This window comes from Pinus tabuliformis, chromosome 7 (assembly GCF_031772625.1).
Source record: "Pinus tabuliformis cultivar Carrire ecotype Pingquan chromosome 7, CPIR1, whole genome shotgun sequence".
Classification (NCBI taxonomy): domain Eukaryota; kingdom Viridiplantae; phylum Streptophyta; class Pinopsida; order Pinales; family Pinaceae; genus Pinus; species Pinus tabuliformis.
The window spans coordinates 2,060,372,750-2,060,391,277 of record NC_142293.1 but is presented as its reverse complement, the minus strand read 5'-3'; positions in this window follow the sequence as shown (position 1 = coordinate 2,060,391,277).

Genomic DNA, 18,528 nt, shown 5'->3' with positions numbered 1-18,528 from the left:
GGTCCATTGGGTAGCGGCGCACCTGGGGTCAGATCGATGGAGTGCTTGACTTGACAGTGCAGAGGAACCCCTGCCGGGGAGGTGAAGATGTCTTCGTACTCCTCCACAATCTTGTTCATCTGTAGCTGCCGTGCAGAGGGACCCCGTTTGGAGGCCGCGGCCACTGTCTTCTTCTTCCCTTGAGGGCGTATCATCAGGAAAACAAATTTCCTGGTTTTGGAAATGATCTTACTGCATTGTTTTGTAGTAATCAAAGAGATGGCGGCAGGTGGTGCTACCTCTGGTATCCTGAACAACTTATTTCCCAATGTAATAATAAGAGCACGGGGCCTTGATTCATACACAACATGTCGCTTCCACAAGTATGGTTGTCCTAGTAATACATCACAAAATTCAAGGGGAGAAATTTCACACAAGACCTCATCCGTGAAGGGCTTGATGTTGTATGGAAGGCGACACTGCTGGCTCAGGCGGAGATCTCGCCCTTGGTGAAGCCACCCAATGGTGTATGGTTGTGGATGTGCTGTGGTCGGTAAGCCCAACCGCTTCACGACCTCTGCCGAAATGAGGTTCTTTTGACTCCCGCTATCAACAATGAACTGTATCGGGGAGCCCTTTACCCACATCTAGGAGTGGAAGAGACGCTCCTCCTCCTCTAGATCTTCGGGTTCATTTTTCTGGATCTTTGCGGTAGCAACAGTGGCGCTGGGATCCGCATCAATGATCTGCTTCCCTTTTTCATACCTCTTATCGGGTTCTGACTCAGAGTCGGAACATGCATCTGATTCTGAAACGTTTAGCTTAGCCACTAGTGACTGCTTGACCCGACACTCACTTGTATTGTGAGTGGAGCTCTTATGGAACTCGCACCATTTTCCAGTGTCCTTTCTCGGCTTCGCGGCGTTGCTCTTTGCTTGCAGCTTCGGCTGGTTGTCTTGGGCTGTCCCGCCTTGGCTTTGTCCTTTGTTATGTGGTTTAGGGGCACCTTTCCCCTACTTTGGATTCGCAGATCCAAAGTCTCGCTTCTTTTGTTTAAACTTCTGCTCGACCTTGACGGCATACCAGTATGTTGCACCGAGCAAGGGGATGTTTAGGAACTGTATTTCTTCCTGGATGTACTTGTGCAGGCAGCCACGGTATTTGAGTATCAAATGTTGCTCTGAATCCTTGATACCCAACTTTGTGCGAAGGGTATGGAAAAGATTGGTGAACTCTGGCACGTCTTGGTCCCTTCCCTGCCGCAACGTGGTCCACTTTATGTATTCATCCTCATAGCTTCCGACAGGGTAGTACTGCTCCTTGATGGCATCCCGGAACGAATCCTAGGTGGGTGCGGCTGAAAATAGTGAGCTAGTACTTTCATCCTTCTACTCGCAGTAGGTTTCCCACTAGTCCTTGACGTGGGGGGCTGCTTTGAGAAGAGCAAAAACAATCTTTTCCCGACTCGAAAATTCATGAACAGAAAAATAACCCTCTAGCAGATTTAACCATTTATCTACGGCATCGGCATCTATCTGACCCTCGAATATGGGGATTTCAAAATTAACTTGTACCTTAAAGGGTGTGGCGTTTCCAGAGGAGCTGCTGGAAGCCGATGCGCCACTTCTGGGTAGCCACTGAAGGATCTGCGCAAAGTTGTCCATCATCGCGTTCCGTTGTCGCTCGAGCGCTTCTTCGAGCAAGATTTTGCTGGGATCTCCTGCCCCCTCGTCTTTCTTCTCGTCCACCATGGGAGGTCGTCGGGATTTGCGAGGCTGGTCTTGCAAAGGTTCAACCAGTTCAAGCCCTAACTCCTTATATCCCGACCTTGTTGGGGACATGCAAAGAAAAACAGAGAAAAAGCAGACCGCTTTGATACCACTGATCCGGATTTAAACAGGAACGCAACAAATTACAGAGATAACCATATACTCAAAGATGCAGCGGAAATAATACTTCGTTTCATTAATGGAAAATACTGAAATATGCTTACAAACAGAAATGGAAATGAACTAGCTAGGGCGATGGTAGCTTATCTCTAAGAAGAGATGTGATGGCTACATGCCTCTGAACTGTGTTACAATGAGGCTCGAAGGCCTATTTATTGTTGAGAAACAATGGAAAAACCCTTAACATTCCAAAAACCTAACCCTAGGAGATGAAACGCCAAACTGTGGGCCCCGTTTGGGGGTAAGTTGGTACATCAACTTCCCGGGGTCGTAACTTTGGCATATGATCTCCGTTTGACGCGTACAATAGCTCATTAGAAAGATCTATCCGAGCACTATCATTGTTGGAACGAGCAACACCAGTCCATTGCATGGACTCGTGTTGCCCCCGGATTCCCCAAAAAACGTCGTTTAGGGCCTCAAAACGGCTCCGGAAGTTGAGGACCCGAAAAACTGCTAAAAACAGTAAGTTGTGCTACAATTAAGGAAACTGAAAATGCTGAGAAAGACAATGGTTGGGGTCCAGGTGGACTTGGCAGGTGGCCACCAATATCCACCTGGATCACCAGATGTCGTGCAGATAACCAGGCTTGTTCAAAAATGGAACTGTTCTCCATGTCTGCAATCTAGCCAATCACCTTAAAATGCCTCTGGTTCAGGAAATGTATGAGTTCTAGAGGTAGCCGGTGCATGTTGCCCCCACCAAACCATGGATCCATGCCTACTCGGGCCATATTGCCTTCATTGATTTTCCAAGCAAGACCCTCTCTGATGCTGGGCATAGAATGAAGTATAGTTTTCCAAACAATAGAAATCCTTGTGCGAGGCCAGGTTGGGATGTGAATCCAGTCCATGAGATGTTGTGGCCAGATGTATTTGTGGTATGTGACTTCGGTCCAGAGGTTCTGTGAAGTGAGCAGGGACCATCCCATCTTAGCTTCTAATGCATGAGCAAATGTAGAGAGGTCTTTTAAACCCCAACCACCCCATTTTTTTGGTAGAGCGATCTGCTTCCATCCTACCCATGCATAAGGCTGAGGCTCACTATATCCATTCCAAAGGAATCTGTAGCAAATCTTCTGTATGTGGGCAAGAATTCCTTTAGGGATCCAAGCCAACGTCATACACTATACAAGGGTGGCTTCCAAGACAAATTTTATGAGGACAAAGTAACCTGCTCTTGAGAGGAAACGGTGATTCCAGTTTTTCAACCTCTTCTGAATCTTAATTACAAGCCACACCCAATCTGCAATTCGATAGTAGTGGGGCTTGAGCCAGAACCCCAGGTATTTGAGGCCATCCTCAAGATGATGCTGCTGGAAAGGAAAAAATTGATGTGCAATTCTATCTTCTTGGGGGCGAGTATATGAGAGGGTGATGGTGGATTTGGTATGATTGGCTTCCATTCTAGTGGCCTTAGCAAAGAGTTTGAGAATGCCATGGAAATTAGATGAGTCCTACTGGTTTCCATCGAGGAAAATGAGAACATCATCAACAAAAAGAAGAGGGGTGAGGTAGTAGAGGCCATTCATTTGTATCCCATGTAATTGACCATCCCTCTTGACTGTTTCAACGAGTTTGCTAAGGCCCTCCATTACAATTAGGAAGAGAAGTGGGGAAAGAGGGCATCCTTGCTGAAGGCCTCTCTCAGTATGAAAAAAATGCGAGGCAGAGCCATTAATGACGACACTGAAGGATGACAAGTTGATGCAGTACATGATCCAGTTGACGAAGGGAGGGGGAAAGCCTAGATGGACGAGGATCATTTTGATATAAAGCTAGTTGACCTTATCAAATGCTTTGGCAAGATCAATTTTGAGAATGGTTCCTTTAATCTTTTTGTGCATGATAGAGTGGAGGGCTTCTTGAGCCATTCTAACAGCTTCATGAATTTGTCTATTCTAAAGGAATGCAAATTGTTCAGAGGAGATGTGGCGAGACAGGATGGGTCAGAGCCAATTTGCAATGATCTTGGCTATGATTTTGTACAAGCAATTACATAGGGAGATAGGGCGAAATTCATTGAAGGATGTGGGGGAGTCAGATTTAGGGATTAATGCAATGAATGTAGAGTTAATGGCCTCATACATACACCTAGTAGATCTACATTCTTCCACCACCTTAAGCAGATCAAGTCCAATGAGTTCATAGAAGGCAAGGAAGAATTTAATAGTCCATCTATCTGGGCCTGGACTCTTGTCTTTATTGAACCATTTCAGCGTTCCTTCTAGCTCCGCCTAAGTGACCGGGGAAATGAGATCCTTGATCGAGTCCTCATCCACAAATCTGGGGAAGTGTCCTACAATTTGGACAATTTCAGCAATGGTCGCCTCTCGGGGGGCCATGAAGAGGTGTCTGAAATGTGAATTCCCCAGATGTGAGAGTTGTCTGAAGGTAGTTGCCATGCTTCCATCGTTAGTAGGCATATTCCAGATAGTATTGGAGATTTTCCTTCCTTTTGCATAATTTTGGAAAAACTTTGTGTTTTCATCCCCTGCTTGTAACCAGATTGCTCGGCTTCGGAGTCGCCAAGTTTCTTCCCATTCCTTCAGTATTTTGGCTTTCTGATTTTCCAGTTTGATTAGCTGGGCCTTGGCATCAGCAGTTGCAAAACCTCTGTTTTGGTTGTCCTGTAGAGATGCTAGAGATTGCTCCACTTCAGTGAGGGTATTGTCATCCCTCTTGGTTTTTTCCTTGGCCCATTTAATAGAGAGTTTTTTGAGTATTGTGAGGTTGGAGCAGAACCCTTCTGCCCAAGTTTTGCCTCTGGATGGCAGATGGAGTCGCCAAAAATCATTAACCATTTGGATGTAGGATGGGTATTTTAACCAGGTGGAGTTGAATTTGAAAGGTGCCCCTGGTTTCTTTTTGTGGACTCGAGATCTCCATGAATATGGGGGAGTGGTCTGAAATACCACCTGATCCCACGCATTGTTTGTAAAGGGATAGCTTTTAACCACAGAGTCCTTGATCAGGAATCTGTCCAGCCTCCTAGCCAATGCAACTTCACCTACTCTCTAATTTCTCCAAGTAGGAAGAGGTTTGATCATAGGAATGTTCGTCAGATGATGCTGATCCAGCAACATCTCCATAGTTTCAGTGAGCCTGTCCACTTGTGCATTGGTCCCCCAGGATTATCAATATCCAATGGAGAAATTTAGGTCACCTCCGATGATGAGATTTTCCAGGATGTGATCAATAAGTTGATAAATCAATTCTAGAAGGCCTCACTGCTATGACATGGTCCATATACATTGATAATGCGAAGGTCCATCCCCAACTCAGATGAGAAAATATCCATACTGATGAAGCTAGCCCCTCACCAGGAGGCCCTCAGGTTTATGGTGCGAGGGTTGTATCCCAAGGCAAAACCGCCTGATCACCTTATTACATCCAAAGATTGAAATATCCAGCGAGGCTTCAGGGAGTCGAGAGTGCGGGAGGTAAGGTCAGCTTCTCCCAAGGTTTCTTGTAAAAAAATGATGTCAATAGACTCAGATTCAAATAGTCTTCTAAGGGCTAGTTTTTTGGGCGAGCTAGCCATGCCCTTGCAGTTGAAAGATAGCCACTTCATGAGGGAAATTGTGCATGGGTGTTCGAAGCTCTAAGTACACGGTCAAGAGAGGCTTGTATACCAGAGGCTACTTCCACCCCAGCTATCAGAATAGCTTTGGATAGATTTGATTTTCTGCCACTGTTGGAGTTGAGGGCGGGAGGAGAGGGTATTAGGCCCAGTCCAGATGGGGATTTGTCGTCCTGGATTGAGGGAAGATGTGACCTAAGGTTGTAGGGATGGGGAGTATCAAAGGGGAGAGATGGGGTGCATGAGGGGGTGGGAGGAAGGTCGGGGGGGAAAGATGGGTGGGTGGTGGAGAAAACCGGTAATTGAGGGATAAGGGGACAGGGGATGGAGGAGAGGGTCCCATCTGATGTAGATGCAGAATGCACATGTGATGCAGAAAATTCATGTGAAGAAATAAAAGAAAATATTGGAGAAGGAGGAGTACCCAAGGAGCGAGCAACCTTTGTAGTAACCTGCGATCTGGTCATGGGCGAGGGGGGGGGTGTGGTCCGTTGGTTGCAGCATGATTTGTTGGAGTTACCATTCCAATTGTTGCCACAACAGCTGGTGGATTTGAGCCCGGGGTGGGTGCAATTGTCTTCCCTACAACGTCTTCAGTGGCCATAGGAGGGTCTGTGGCATTACGCACTAGAGGGAATTCTTTGTAAATCTGCCCCACTTTGTGGCACCTTCGGAATCTGAAGGGGACACCTTCGTAATCTAGAATTTGTATTCTGGCTAGGATGCGAGCTAATTTTTTGTTCCTGGATTGAATGAAGGACTTGTCATAATCCAAATAAGTGCCCAGGGCGTTTCCAATGCGGACGAAGACATCTTCAGACCAATATTGCAGGGGGAGGCCAGGTAATTTGACCCAAAGCGACCTGACCCCAATATTCTCTCGTTCAGGGTCGAAGAGTGGGCTCCAATGTTTAAATAAGGTTGGGGCCATTTCAATGTGCCAGTAACGGTTGAGATCCAAGGTGGTGTATTCTTCCAGAGAGAAGTGTAGCACAAATCATCCACGGGGTAGGATCTGTACTTTGGGGAGGTCCTTGAAAGTACTGCCCCGTATTTATTTGACCCAATAGCTGAGGTGTTTAGCAATGTAGGAATAGCCTCTAACCCTACCCACCAAGACCTTCCTGACCGTGTTAACCAACTCGCCCATGTTGAGACCTTCTTCGAACTTGAGGGTGAAGTCCTTCCTCGAGACCTTCATACAATTTATCTTTCTTTTCCAAGATCTGGGCATTGTTGGATGGTCTAGTAGAGGTTCATATGTACCCAGTGTCTCTTGTTGAGGGCCTTGTGCGCTGTGATGAACTTTGACAACAAAGGATTTGAAGCACCCTGAAGGTAAAGCCATGGATTCTACTGCCTCTAAGGTGGATGTAAAACCTGATGTTGGGGGTTGTTGCACGGGTACATCTAGAGGGGTAGGTCCCGAAGGGGAGGGGAGGTGAGATGCACGGAGATAATTACTGAAAGGTGAGGGTTCGAAAGGCAGAGAGGAGGGCAAGCACGCAACAAGGAGGTGGACAGTCGCAGGTGAGAGCGGCGGGCAATCCAGGTCCAGTAAATTGATGGAGAGGCTATCAAAATGGAGGCGGAAGGCGAAAGTTTTGGGTAAGGTAACCACAAGAGGCAAGCCGGTGCGATAAGAGGCGGCTAGGTTATGGTGAATGGTTAGGGCTGACGAAGGGTTAGGTCACCGGAAGATTTGTTAGTCGGGGTTTGGGTCAACAGAATAGTTGACCGCATCATGTTCCATTTCCTCCATGCTGCAGCAGGATCGGGGTGACCGTAACCGACGGGGGAAGCAGCAGGCGAGAAATGGAGGCAACAACTGGTAGAGAATGACAGTGGACCCTAGGAATGGTACTAGCAGTAAAAATAGAGGGTAAAAAAAAAATAGTTAACTGTAGCCGCGGCTCGAAACAGTCTACGTCGCCTCCATCGCTCTGACCCCTTAATCGTCTTCAACCTTCCAAAAATACTATTGTTATAAGAGCCTTTGATGATTTATGACCAAGGGATCCTTCAAATGACATTGCTTACTTTACATACATATATATTTATTTATTTTTAGCTTAAATTTTTTTCAAAAAAACTATTTTTATTCTTTAATTTAAAAAGAAAATAAAGTTTTTTAATCTATTGATACCATTGACGAAAAGAGAATGAAATTAAGGAAAAGGAGAAATCATTTGTATGTGGACTAATTTTCCAAAATGAAGACCATACCAAGATAAATTAAATAAAAAAACATTGGTTGTCCCATTGAACTCCAAATAAATGAGTGTGCCTTCAAATAGTTATGGAATATGTGTGTGTGTGTGTGTGTGCATTTTAATTATAATTAATAGATAAAATGATTGTATGAAAAGGTATAAGTGTGCTTTGTTTGTTTGTTTTAAACTAGATAAATGATATGGATGACAAGATACTCTTCAAAATTGTTTCCAACTCCAACCATAATCATTAGTGGTTCAAGCAAGGATGATATCAAAATGTAAAATCTTGTCTAAATAAATGAGAAATATAGAGATATGTCATATTATAAAATATTGATAACTAGGAATAGAATAGAAAGTGGTTGGGTGTTCTATTAATATGCTTTGTAGTGAAAAAACCACTCTTTCTAAACCCGTGGGAAAAATTCCAACCATGCTATCCACACTAAGTGTTGATGTGGCCCAAGCTGAGTGTGATCCCTCAATGATTTTGATGGGCATTGACTTAAATTCTGTTGGATAGAGGTTACTTAGCCCACATATTATCCAACATCTTCCTAACAATCACCAATCTTTATTCTTTTGTTGTCCACGAAAAGCTTTCTTTTCTTCAAATCCTTTGTCCGCGTAATGATGTGAGTTGGAAAAAGAGAATAGATTCTTAGTGACATATATGGTGAAAATGAGAGAGAGAGAGATTAAATTGGTAAAAAAATTACTTTGAGACTTGAGGGGTACAAAGGGGATATACAGAAACTCTAAGATCCTGTCAACCTCATGAGATATCCATATTTCCATTTGATAACTCTGTACGAGCAAATTGATACTTAGGTTTTAATTTTTAATAAATTTATTTAACAATTTGAATAAAAGAACAATTTAAACAATGATGCGATTAAAGTTTCAATAAATTTATTTAACAATTTCCCAGCACCTTCTTGTCATCTTTGTATTCCATGTCCCCACCGACTCAAGCTTCCAATTCTACAGATGCATTCTATTTTAGACATGATTGAAGATGACCCATAAAGATTCTTCCAATTTTTTTCCATCTCTTGTTCGTGCAAGACCACCACCCACCCTATTCTCGTAATACACACGACAAAATGAAAAATCTGCATCTCTTTGGTGATTCAAGATAAGTAAGAAAATGGAGTTCTAAGTCTACCTATATAGCAACATTCACATACGAAAATCGCATTAACAAAAGGAAGAACCTTTTCCAAATATTTTGGAGATCTTCAGGTCACTAATTTTCCAAAAAGAAGATCACACATAAATAAAAGCTAGAAATATTGGTTTTATGTTGGAACAAACAAGACTGTGAAATTTAAGTGATGATGGTAAATATCCATTTTTCTGCAAAAGTAAGAAAAAAATACTACATTTCAATAAAATCATTGATACCGTACTGGCATAAAACTAGTCACCACTAGGCTGAAAATTAACGCAATCACACAAAATTAATCAAGAAACATTCTCAATGAAATCACACAAAATTAATCAAAAAACATTCTCACAAATCTTTGGAGAGCTTCCCATTGGCTAATTTCTAAAAAAGAAGATCCCATTGCGATAAATTAAATCTTCCCATTTGTTAAAATAATTATATTTCTTTCTTTCTTAAACAAATGAAATGTCGTTTAAACAAGGACATGGGATACCGATTTTCTTGTAAAATTAAAAAAAAAAAATACCAATTTTGGTCAAAGTAATCACAAAGTATTGGTTGTACAAGACCACACTAGCATAAAATTAATCAAAATGCAATCTCTCCACCTATGACTAAACAAGAGTCTCTTTTAAACATTGAAGTCAATATGACCTAAATAAATTTAAAATTTTTGATACTCCAGAAAATAAATTGAAGAGCTCATAATTTTAGTTAAAAAACTCATTGCCACTCACTACAATGTTTAAATTTAAAATGCGGTACTTAAAAGAAAAATAGTTTAAATTAAATTAGCTAAAAAACTTCAAAATTATCTTCAAATTGTATTTTAGTAAATTTATATGTTTCTTTTTATATTTTGTTAGACCAACATTAATTCTATGAATAACTTGTGTCATTTTTATTAAGATAACATATGAATATATACAAGAAGAGGGAGACTATTAGGTTTCATATCCCAATGTCTCTTTATCTTCCAAATTCTCTTATTTCGATATTTACAATATTTACATAGGATTCCTAATCCTAAATATTAGGTGTTCAACATTCCCTCCCTTAATCTGAAGTGATGTTGGTGAGTCCAAGCATTATTCTGAATCTTTCAAAATTTTCCCTTCCAAGCGCTTTGGTCAAGATGTCTGCAATCTGCTCATTTGTGGAACAATGTCGTAGGTGGATTGTTTTGACCTCAACATGATGCCAAATCAGATGGTATTTTGTATTGATATGCTTTTTTTATCATGGAACTTTAGGTTCTTGGACAACTTTATTGCAAAAGTGTTGTTAATCAAGAGGAGTTGAATATATTTGTTTTTCCTTCGAATCTTCTAGAATTTTCCTGAGCTACACAATTTCCTTTGTTGCTTCAGCTGCTACCACATATTCTGCTTCGATTGTGGAATCTGTTGGAACTAGTTGTTTGCGTGACCTTCAGGATATAGTTCCTAATCCAAGACTTATAACATAACCAGAACTAAATACTCTAGTTTCCTTATCTCCATCGAAATCTGAATCATTAGATGTGAGCTTTAAGTTCCGTTCCATTGGAGTAGTCAAAGGATTGCACTTAACCGTGCCAAACGTGTTCAACAAATCTCCAATGTACTTCTTCTAAGAGAGGAATATAAATTTTGGATGTTGAGTTACTTCAATACCGAGATAGTAGTGAAAATAGCCCAAATCTGTCATTTCAAAACTTTTCCTCAATTCTTTCTTTATGGATGCAATGTAGCTCTCATTATTCCCTGTCATCAAAAGATCATCTGCATAAACCACAAGATATACAACTGTTTTTCCAAATTTCTTGACAAACAAAGTTGCATCATCTAGATCATACTGTTTGAAATTGAGTTTCAGAATATTCTCAGTCAATTTCTCGTACCAGGCTCGTGGTGCTTGCTTGAGGCCATAGAAGGATTTTAAAATATTGCATACTTTGTGTTCCTGACCCTTCATAACAAATCCTTCTGGTTGGGACATAAAAACAGTAACTTTTAGATATCCATTCAAAAAAGCACTTTTTACATCCATTTGATGGACTTTCCAACCGTTCTGAGTTGCCAAAGCAAAGAGTGTTGTGATGGTAGCCCATTTCGTTGTGGGGGAAAAGGTCTCCTTATAAGAACCCCTTCCTTCTGTGAAAAACCTTTTTCCACAAGCCTGACTTTGTGCTTGTTAAGTGAGCCATCTACTCTATACTTGGTTTTGAAGACCCACTTGCAGTTGATTGGTTTGGTTCCCAACAGAGGATGAACCATCTTCCAGGTGCCATTCTTTATCAAAGCTTCAGATTCTTTCTGCATCAATTATTTGCAGTCAGCATGAGAAGTGGCTTCTTTGAAGGAAGTTGGTTGGAATTTTGTCGAAAAATTAAATTCACAATCATAAGAAAAATCCATATCAATAAGTGAATCAGAATTGTCTACATCACCTCCATTCTGTTTGGTTGAGCTTCTTGTTCCTCTCTTTCCAACCTCATCAGGACAAACACATTCAAGTGTCTTTGTCATCCATTTTGGAGGACCTTCCTAAGATGGCCCAGGATGTTCAGTTGACTGACATGGGGATAAATCAAGATTTAGTATCCCAATTCTGTCAATCACATCACTCAAACTGTCATGAATGTCTGGAGATTCATCCGGGGGAGAGAGTGATTCAAAAGAAGATTCCACCGATTGATCTAGTTTAGGAATCCCCCCTTCAAGATGTGGAATCTCATTATAAAATACTTGAAAAGAATTTTCATGACTGAATCTATCCAAATCATCAAGTTTTAGCTCAACAACATTTTCAGTCTTGGAAGATTCAATAAAGATCACATCTCTAGATATTATAATCTTCTTATTCACTTCATCATAGAAAAAATATGCTTTGGAGGTATTTGAGTACCCCAAGAAGATACATTTGCGACTCCTTTCACCAATTTTTTTCTTCATTCCTTCAGTATCAAGGCATAACAGGTCGAACCAAAAACCTTGATATGTCTCACCAAAGGAATGTGGCCATACCACATTTCATAAGGAGTCTTGTTTTTTATAGAATTAAATGGACACCTATTCTTGATATACACAACACATAGAACTGCATCAACCCAAAATTTCAGTTTAGCATTCTTGAAAAACACCATGGAATGTACCATATTTAAGCTTGTCATGTTCATTCTTTCAGCTATTTAATTCTAATTGGGATTATAAGGCAAGGTTGTTTGATGTTTGATCCCATGTTGGTGAAGATAGTTTTCAAATTCATTTGATGTATATTCTTTTCCATTATTAATATGAATATATCCAATATGAGATTGTGCATCATTTTCAATCCATGCATGAAATTTCTTGAATGTTTCAAAATCTTCAAATTTGTTCTTCAATAAATAAACCCAACACATTTTGGTGTAGTCATCAATAAATGTCATCATATATTTATTACCATTTGCAGAAGGAACATGCATTGGGTCACATAAATCATAATGAATGAGTTCAAGTTTTCTATGTGCTCTGGAATGAGAATCATGAAAATATTGTTTGTTGTGCTTTCCTAAGATACAAGCATCACATTGCTTAAGTTTCCTAGGAATAGTTGGCAAACCAGTAACACCATTTTTCTTCAACAAACAAAGGATGTCATAGTTTAAGTGTCCAAATCTAGCATGCCATAAAAGACTTGATGTAAATGTACCTTTGTCATAGTGAGAATTTGATCCGAAAACACAAGATTGACTATTTGCTCAATTTCACCAAATATTAACTAAGGTTGCTTTTATGTGAATGAATGAGAGAAATTGATTTTTTAAGTGCCTTTAAACATAAACTTGAAATCTGAACATAAGCATAAACAACAGAGAAAATAAGAATCAAACTCAAGATATTTGATGGCAGAGTTCGTCCCTCTTGGACTACATCTCCGGGTCCGCTTCCAAGTGGGCGTCTGCTGAATTAGGAATGCTCAAAAAGTTTCTTTACATAAAATTTAGCCATTTTGGACTGTGCATGCAAGCACCAATGGATACTGTTATAATGATGGCCTCAACCTCTTCTCTCCAATGCAACTTTCTATTCTAAAAAAGGCCCAAGTATGACCAAGTTATGCCCAAAAAGGCATTTACAGGCACCAATAAAACCATGTCCTGAAACTCATTGTACAACTCCTTCTGCACTGGTGTAATGTAAAATAACTTATAAGGCCACGGGCAGGTCCCGGGGTCAAACCTATGGACCTACTGAGATTTTGAATGGAAAACATAGTAATTCGTTGGAATATATATCATATATTTGTTTTACAATATATAAACATAGACTATGGTTTAAAACCATAGGTGAGTGGATATATATTCAAACACTAGTGCTTGTTGTATTGTTCCCCATGGAATTTGTTGTTAATGGTTGAACGACAGTTTAGGTTTGCAGCTAATTGGAATCTGACTATGGCATTTTATTACTAGAGTAACGGTTACTTTCCCGGTGGCTACATATATCGTTGGTATAGTTTTCAACTGACGATGTTATTGTTGGAACCATAACCTGCCCTGTGGCGTTTTGGTTTGAACCAACAGTTTAACATAGGCCCAACGGGTAATATATACCATATATAACATTGTTATAACTCCAACCATCGACCCTTGGCTTGGCAGTTAACGAACTATGACAGTGGTATTAATATATATATATACAATTATTATATAGTTCAACAACTCCGCTCCAACTTTGGTATTGCCGATATATATATCTTTTAAGTTGGCAGGCCTGCCAGATATGTTGGGCTCCACCAACTAACCCCCCAATACATAATACAATAAACATTAAAATAACATTTACGCCAATGTAATTCAAAAAACTATGGTAGTGTGTTGGTAAAGTTTTGTAGTGTATTTTCAGAGGTTGAGGGTTCGAGCCCCGACCCTGCCAGTTGACCTACATAGTTTAATTTAAATTGCCACGTGTCATGATGTGAGATTTCCACATGGCCTACAAAGGCCTCATTTTTTTTATCTGTTTGACATAAACTTCATAGTGTGTTTTATCCTTCATACGGAGGCCATTTTCAAAACCAAATATACCACTGGAATCAACACAACGAGCTCTTCAACTTGGCGCTAGTTTTGTGGGAATCTGAGAGTTTTTAACTTTGAGAATTTTGAGGATCCTCCTGGATCATTCCTCTCCACTAGAACCTTTTGGACCACCTAAATTTTGGTTTTAAGCAAACATGAGGTGAGGGTAAAACTCTCTCACCCTTTTGATCTCCATCCACCTTGCCTTGCTTGGATTCATGCTTTTGAGCCCCACTCGAAGATACTCAACATCTCCACACTTGGAAGTGCATACCTTCCTGTCTAAGATGGTATCTTCCTATAACTCAGTCCTACATTCAGGTGCAAAATCATCTACAGTTGGAATTTGAACATTTTCCTCTGGATCCATGATCATTGGAGGTTCATACAACTTCAAATTTTCAACATTTACAACTGAATACATGTGCATGTATGGAGGTAAATTTAACTAGAATGGATTGTGCCCAATCTTTTCAACAATCTTAAATGGGCCATACCTAATAGGTTTCAACTTTTTAATTTCATATTTCATCCTTTATTTTTTGATGTGTAGCCATACTTAATCACCAACCTCGAAGTGATGATCCACCCGATGCTTGTCATGGCGCATTTTGTACTTGGCCTCACTTTTATCCAATTGATCATGCACTGCTTCATGAATAATTTTGATTCTTTGAACTTGATTGCTTTGTCGACATCCCCATATCCATCCTCCTTATCTTATTCACCAAACATGAAGTCCATTGGTGATTTTGGTAGGTACCCAAAACATGTCTCAAAAGGAGATCTACCTGTAGAAGAATGCAAGGCCTGGTTGTAAGCATGCTGGACATAATGTAAGGATTCATCCCACAACTTAGGATGCTTGCTACAATAGCCTCTGAGAAGATGTACCACTTTTCTATTCACCACCTCTGTTTGACCGTCAGTTTGTGGATTAAAAGATGTGCTCTTTTTCAACTTAGTGTCCATGAGTCCCCACAAAGTGGACCAAAACTCTCCCATGAAATGAGAGTCCCAATCTGAAATGATAGAAGTAGGCAACCCAAAATGAACCCATACATTTTGAAAGAATAACTATGCAGTCTGTTCAGTAGTAACTTTCTTTCTACATGGAACAAGAATACACATTTTGCTAAATCTATCAACCACAACATACAAATAATCATGCCCTTTTCTAGACATAGGAAGTCCTCCTACAAAATCCATAGATATATTGTCCCATGGTCTAGAAGGAACTAGAAGTGGCATATACAAACCTAACTTTCTGTTGTTTGGTTTGCTTGTTGAACACATGACACAACCTTTGATGTACTTAGCAATTGTTTCATTCATTTGAGGCCAATAGCAATACCTTTATGACTGTGCCATTGTCTGTCTTACACCAAAATGCCCTCAAATATGAGAAGAATGTGATTCCCTGATCACAAGCACTCTTTCTCCCTGTGGTATGCATAGCTTGCCAAGATGGTACAATAACTTGTTATGAACATGATAACTCACTTCTTCCACTTGAGCAACATGAGTTAGTGATTCATAAACATCTTTGAAATCAATATCTATTCAATGTAACTTTCATGTGCTAAAGAACTATTTTGAAGAATAACTGAATCATTCAAAGAAGGTATTGATAACATATCAGCTACTTTATTGGTGGTACCTTTCTCATATTTAATTACTAAGTGGAATTGTTGCAAAAACCCCATGCATCTATAATGTCGAGACTGCTGCAACTTAGTTTGAGATTGAAGGTATTGAAGTGGCTGATGATTTGTATGAATCATTGTTTCTTTTCCCATTAAATAATGTTTCCATTTTTTAACACTTTCCACTAACGCATATAATTCTTTATCATATGTTGGATAGTTAGCAACTACTTTAGAAAATGTTTCTAAATGAAAACAAAAAGGCTTCCCTTTTTGCAATAACAATGCACCCATTGCATACCCACTAGCATCAGTTTATATTTCAAATGGCTGTTGAAGGTATAGTAATGCTAAGATTGGAGCTGTCACAATTTTTTGCTTTAGAGTATCAAATGATTTTTGTTGTTTTCCTCCCCATGGGAAGGATACCTTAGAACTTGTTAAAGCATGAAGTGGTGATGAAATAAAAGAGAAATCAGAAATACATTTCCTCCAATACTGAACTGCATCCAAGAAACTTCTAACTTTTGTCACATTTTGAGATCTTGGCCACTTAATGATTACATCAATTTTAGTTGGATCTATTTTTAGATGATCTCCTCCAACTATGTAACAAAGATAAACAAAGGAAGTTTTCCCAAATTCACACTTAGAAAATTTGAGATACGGTTTCTCTCTTTGCAACACATCAAAAACATGTTTAACATGCTTTCCATGTTCTTCCAAACTTGAACTGAAAATAAGAATATCATCTAGATAGACTATGACAAACTTATCAAGAAAAGGATGAAACACATCATTCATCACTTTCATAAATTTTGCTGGAGTGTTGCATAAACCAAACGACATAACCAACCATTAATAAAGCCCCTGTCTAGTCTTAAATGTAGTTTTTGTTAGGATATTCTGACACATAAGAAATAGTTAAGTATAACTTGGTCTAGTGTAGAGTTAGGTAAAGTGTGTTTCTTTACTTTATACTTTTGTAACTTACAATCCGTCGGTCATGATATGTTCTAGACATGAAGTGATCTGACGGTTCATTATCTCCTCGATATTACCGACACTTGATCCGTGGCTTAACACCCGATTGGTCCATGATCTCTATTTAAAAAGCATGGAGGGTCATTTGTAAGGTGACCGTTCATGAGAGAATCTTATGTAAATTTTCTTTCTTTTACATTAATAAATTTCTTGAAGTGGCCGCGTTGGTTTAGGTTGTGGATTGTTTCCCTCTTTGAGGATTTTAACCACGTCAAGAATACTAGTGTATTGATCTATGATCTATTTGTGAGCGGTGTCCCTCGGTGTTCTATCTAGGGAACTTACCCTGTTGCCAAAATGTACTCTATCTACCTTGTTCTTTCCCTTGCTGCCTCTTTCAAATGGGAAGTCCATCAGATGGATGTTAAATCTACCTTCTTGCATGGGGACTTACATGAAGAAATATATATGGAACAACCTCCTGGCTTTATACAAACAGATTCCAGCCTAGTATGTCAGCTTAAGAAATCCCTTTATGGTCTCAAGAAAACCCCTCAGGCTTGGTATGCCAAAATGGATAGCTTTCTTTTAGATACTGGATTTTCTAGGTGTCATTCTAACAATACTGTGTACACCAAGAAAGTGGGTAAGTATCTTATCATTCTTGTTCTTTATGTTGATGATCTTATCCTTACTGGTAGTGATCCCAACCCTATAAACCATGTGAATTCCAACCATAAAAATAAGTTTGAAATGATGGAATTAGGACACTTGCATTATTGTCTTGGTCTTCAAGTCTTGCAATCCAAAGAAGGTATTTCCATTTCCCAGTCTAAGTATGCTTGTGATATTATATGCCACTTTCACATGGAAGACTGTAATCCAACCCCTCCTCCCTTTCAGTCTGGAGCCAAAAATTTAGTCACTTGTACTTCCCCTGAAGTTGATGCTACCTTATACCGTCAGCTTGTAGGAAAACTTTTGTATCTAACCCATACCGTCCTGACCTTTCCTTTGTTGTTGGCCTTATTTCTCGGTTTATGCAAAACCCACATGAAAGTCATTTGAAATCAGCTAAAAAAATAATTTGTTATGTTCGAGGTGTTAGCACTTGAATTTGGCCTCAGGCTGAAAAAGACAAAATCCAAGGCAACATCAAACCACTTAGCCTCGTAGCTAGCCCTACGGGGACAGGAGAGGGCTCTCTCCAGGTCTATCTTGGCAAAAGGTTTTCAAAGTACTGAGATGACCAATAAAGAACACTGATTTTAGGCTAGTAAACTAATAGGGAAAGTTTGATTTTAAATTTTTAGGGTTTTGTTGGAAAATTGAGCACGGCAATTTTGGGTGCGGGGATGAGACACAGTTTTTGCAGAGGTCTTTTTGGGGCAAGGTAGGGGATTGTCTTGATGCCTTTGAAATAAGTGAATGGATAGATATGACCGGTGAGGAGCTAAGGAGAGCAAGAAACCATCGAGATTTCTTCTTAAACAGATGAAAACATAGATATTAGGCAAACTTAAAGGCAGAGCATAGAAACCATGAATTCTACCTTAACACTTCATTTACTTAATTTACATAAGAGAAGAGTGGGAAAATGATACACATAACAAACTTACAAGTACATGAGAGAAACACACCATCAACACAAATCACCACAGGAATCCCAAATAGTGTTGCAAAACCCTGGTCCTTCCTTTGCCAAAATTGCAGAGATACAAAGAGTAATACAGTCTAAGCTTATCCCTCAACAGTCCAACCATGAAAATGACTTATAAATTACATAATATAGGCAAGCCAACCTCTTCCCTTGCCTCTAGGGGTCGAGCTCATCATTTTAGGAGCTGTTTTAACCAATTCTAAACAAAGCACTACAATCTAGGCAGTCAAAACAACTTGCCTCTATAAGCTAGGAAACCAATTCATTCATTAAATGTTTGCTATTTTATGAAT